Source organism: Dendronephthya gigantea, unplaced genomic scaffold (assembly GCF_004324835.1).
Source record: "Dendronephthya gigantea isolate DGI-Jeju-01 unplaced genomic scaffold, DenGig_1.0 000014F, whole genome shotgun sequence".
NCBI lineage: Eukaryota > Metazoa > Cnidaria > Anthozoa > Malacalcyonacea > Nephtheidae > Dendronephthya > Dendronephthya gigantea.
Genome location: NW_021163024.1, coordinates 2,559,599 through 2,564,820, shown reverse-complemented (window position 1 = coordinate 2,564,820; position 5,222 = coordinate 2,559,599).

Genomic DNA, 5,222 nt, shown 5'->3' with positions numbered 1-5,222 from the left:
TGTACAAAGCATATCATATTAATTAACCTAAAACATAAAGTTTGTTCCCATTGGGAGTTAAAATGCATTCTAAGCTCTGTACATACAAAAGAACAGTTTTATCAAATCGTTTTTGTTGATTGTACATGGGAATTGTCATATTCTAGCCATAAGTTCACAGCTAATTTGAATTTCAAAGGTGTCAGTTTTTTTTTACTCATCCTGTATAGAAACATGCGTGGGAGTTTGGGAGAAGGAGAAATAATCAGTAAGGTAAAACTATTCCGTAGGGCGAGTTTTTTCAGCGTTATTTCCGGTTTTCCCAACCATGCGCGTTTCTATAACTGTACACTAGTAATACGTGCATGTAGTAACCCTCGCTAACCCTGATTCAAGAAAGAAAACATTACTATCATTCGGTACGAAATCAGATTCAAGGACTAAACGTCAAATGTTAAAAAACCCTTTCTAAAGTTAAAACATTAATTGGTGTAGTAGCTTTTCATAGCTATGTTTATGTCTTTGCCGGCAAAATGGCATAGCAAGCTATAATTTTTGTACAAATGAACTGGATCCTGACAGCAAATACGGAATAACGGAATAAGCAAAATAGAATGCACCCACCCTTTCAAACCCGTTTTAAGCTCACAGATTGTGAATCGTTCCTCGTTCTCTGCTTAGTCTTGTATTGTATCCAAGTTTTTTTTATGATTATCGCTCATTTCTTTCCTGTCGTTTCACATTTTATTTTGTATAAAGTTTATAAAGCACTTTTGCAAAAAAGTTTGCGAAATGACAGTTAATAAATCAAAGAATAGATACATAAAGAAGGTTCACTCTGTTAAACTCCATACTTTAGGAAACAAAGTAAGTAAAGGATACAGAGCTGGAACTAGGTGGCGTATAGTAATTAAATATGGCGCTTTTGTACCTGCTTTTTTAGTGTGCGTCAGCGAAATTTGATCACCAACTGCGCATGCCCGGCAGTATCTGAAATGTTCAAAATGGGTTACATTTGTTGCTCAAATGTTTTCGATAAATTGACATGAAGCTTTACAGTGACCAAAATACTGCCCAAAGATTAAGAGTTATTCATGATTTTCACAATCTATTTTGTTCAGAACTACTTTTAAGATTCTTTCAGTCTTAGGCACTTGTCGAGCATGCGCGAAAAAGTAGGTACACTACTGTGACGTAGCATCACGACGTTTCTTGGTTTACCTAAAGGTTGAATAAATGCCCTCCTTATATAGGATATAACTAGTGCTCAAAGTGCGCTTAAAAATGCATTAAAAGAGGTTCTTCGGCAACCCCCATATAGATAAACCTACAGCTAGTTTCTCCATGCGTGCATAAAAATGCAAAGTAATCGCAAAGTAACTTTAATTTGTGGCAATAAAACAAGTTCTTGGGTCAGTAACCTGAGTCTAAAAAATGTTCCAAAGAGCGCGGTTTTCATAGTTTGCATCAGACATAACACATCTTGGTGAGCCTAACCAACCATATTCTATTCCACTTGGTGGGTCACCTGTAGATAACAAGTATCTAAAATTAACAACACTCTCGATCATATATTTCCCATCTCCATTGCTGACAATCCTCCAAAGAGCGCGGTTATCATAAGTATCATCCGACGCAAGGCAAAGTGGAGCTTCTGTTACCCCTCCTTCAAACCCACGATAAACTTGTACTTCGTTTCCCATTGAGAAAAGATATCTTCCATTGCTTGAACTCTTAAACACATATGTACCTTCTCCTTGATAAATTATCTTCCAATACCCTGCATTATAGTAGTTGATATCACTACCAACAACATGGTTTTTGCTGAGTGGCCCACCTTCAGATCCCTGTTTAACTACGGAACTGCCGAGGGGAAACACGTATCTTCGTGTTTTGACGTTTCGTAGCCGACGTTCACCTGGAAGAATACCATTTCAATATACTTAATGAGGTCATCATTGTCAAGTAGATTGCAACGTAACCGTGATTTTCAAACTCAATTGCCTACCATTGAAGATGACGTTGACATATTTTGGATCTGAGAAGATGACACTCTGGATCTGCAGAAAAGAAAAGTTGGTAACAACAAATTTACACCAACTTACCAAGACGTAATAAGAAGAAAACCTGCACTAAATGCAGTTTTCTTTTTCATTCTTTTCTGTTATTTTTCATCAATTGCTCATTAATGAACAACGATTGCTAGCATTTTAGACTCAAGCACTTGATTGTCTTTTGCTAGTGTGTGTGTTTTCTTAAAAATATATTATGTTAGTTTGGGTACTTAATACCACTGTGTATATATTAACATATATGTGCTTAAAGAGTTCTAAACCCTTCAAAATTTACATATTTTATTACGTAAACTACTTGAAAATAGGAAATCTTGAGAGATTCTTTTGTGGATTGTTTTAATGACTTTTTATCGTAAATACAGCTAGTAAAATGCATTTATCAGGAAGTCCGATAGATATTCTAATCCTCAGTAACTCTAATCATAACAACATAAGCATACCTATTTTTTTTGCTAGTGTACCAAAAAAAAACATCTTGCTGGTGAAAATCCGGCGACCCTTTTGTCACACAGTACAAGCCTCTCAATGACAATATCAAGAAAAATATCTCTTTAATAAGCCTGTCTTACAGTGGTATATATACAGGGTGTATAAAAAAAATGTCCCAAATGTAAAATTTCCGTTTTGCAGGATATTTTGCAAAATTTGGCAGATTTTTGGGTTCCTAGAGATAGTTAAGACTTATCTGGTATACCTAGGCCAAGTTTGGTTTTTCATTTACAAAATTATGTTACCGGGGGGGTGGTTCATTTCCACTGATATTGAGAGGGCTTGCGCGCGAAAATGTGAAGCTGAAATTGAGATATTATTTAGCTGTCTAAAAGTAGGAAAGCTTTTTAATAAACTGTCAAAGTTTCAGGCAAAATAATGCAAACTGGGAGCAACGCGCGACTCCTAAAAGTGACAAATATTTCATTGCGCGCAGTGGACCGATCTCATGCAAGGCTGGGCAAATGAATAAATTAAAGCGAGAAACTGAACAAGAAGACGAAGCGATTTAATAATAAGATTCTTATTCTTGATGTTAATCCTCAACATTTCCACCATTTCTTTCTAAGCAAACTGCGGCTCGTCTGAGCATAGTAAACACTGAACGGCGAACCACATTTGTCTGTCCTGCCTCAAATTATCCATTTCGTTCAAAATTCTTTCTTGCAAATCGCTTACGCTACCACCGGCAAATCTAGGCGAATGGACAGACAAATGGTTCGCTGTTCAGTGTTTAGTATGCTCAGACAAGCAGCAGTTTGCTTAGAATGAAATGGTGGACATGCTGAGGATTAACATCAGGAATAAATCGCTTTGTTTTTGTGTTCAGTTTCTCGCTTTAATTTATTCATTTGCCCAGCCTTACATGAGATCGGTCACGCTAAAATCAACCATGCATTTAATCCACTGCGCGCAATGAAATATTTGTCACCTTTAGGGGTCGCGCGTTGCTCCCAGTATGCATTATTTTTCCTGAAACTTTGACAGTTTATTAAAAAGCTTTCCTACTTTTAGACAGCTAAATAATATCTCAATTTCAGCTTCACATTTTCGCGCGCAAGCCCTCTCAATATCAGTGGAAAGGAACCACCCCCCCGGTAACATAATTTTGTTAATGAAAAAGCAAACTTGGCCTAGGTATACCAGATAAGTCTTATCTATCTCTAGGAACACAAAAGTTTGCCAAATTCTGCAAAATATCCTGAAAAACGGCTAATTTTACATTTTGGACATTTTTTTTGATACACCCTGTATATATGGTTGTTTCATGAACATGAAAAAACAAGTATGAAATATTTCAATCGCACGAATATAATTATACTGTAGTAGAGTTTATAATATTACCAAAACATCTTCGTAAAATGTCAGACTTCCATTCTTTATGCTTGTTTTTTTCATTTTTATCGTATTGTTGCTCAGTTGACAGGTTTCGGTATCACTATTACTCTCTATTGTTCTGAAGTTGTAACCATAGCAATTATCATGACGAATGCAAAGAAGATGACATTCGCCCAGGCGATGGACGTTATGACTGGAGATCAAAATTGAAGGATGTAGAGCGTTATTCCCTATCAAATAATAAAATCACTGAAATGCGGGAAGAATAACAAACTGGTTTAAGTTATGCAGTGACAAAATGCGACTAACGTGTTTTCAGTCGAACAGCCAGAGAGACTTTCTAAAGAGAATAACTGGTCACATTACACCTCATCAACTGCTATGGCATGCAGGTCGTCACCAAGGCTATGTGCACACCGTAACGTTTTCAAGCGTTTTCATATTCGTTTTCATGCCAAAATGGTTTCGAATCGAATTTCGAATGGGCATATTTTTCATTGGATCGTGTATACGGGCGTCTCAACAAAAAAAATAAAACAAAAACGATTTTGAAAACACCCGAAAACGACGCTCGTGTTCACATATAGCCCAAATCGTTTCACAAAAGCTGTTTTCTTGATCAGGATGTCGGTAAGCACTGCGCCCAATCCTAAAGGATTTAGATTTTACATTAATAAAAGCTTACCATCAGTGATCTTTTTAAATTTTCTCCATGTGCATGGCTTACCGCCTTTTGACGAAGGCGGTTGAGCATTTGATGTAGTTGTCAGCACCGCCACTAACAATCCAACTAAAATTGACGAATGGAAAAGAAGATTAGAGCCCAGTTCCTGGTGAAAAAATACAGTTTTAAAGGGGTCCCAGCTATAGTTATACAGTCAATGAGACAAAGAGATCAGAATGACTATCTGCAATAAAGACACATCCTGTGAATAACTACGGTATAAATATATCGGTTCCTTTCACTTAATGTAATAATGTATTGTTCTTGTCGACATTGATTACAAGAATCTCGTTCTTTTCGTTTACTTTAGAGAACGAACAACTCATTTGCAATGAAATAAACCTGTTTATGTACTGATATATGAATAAATTAACATGTTTATGTACTGATATATGAATATATTAACATGTTTATGTACTGATATATGAATATATTAACATGTTTATGTACTGATATATGAATAAATTAACCGGTTAGCGTCTTGTTATAAATAGAAACGCAAAAAAAATACATCCGAGCCAAATTGTCTCTCAGGGGCTGTTTATGCGGGATAAACTTGTCCTGCGTTTATATTGGGAGCATTTCAACCCGCTTGCCGTGACATTTATATAAAATTA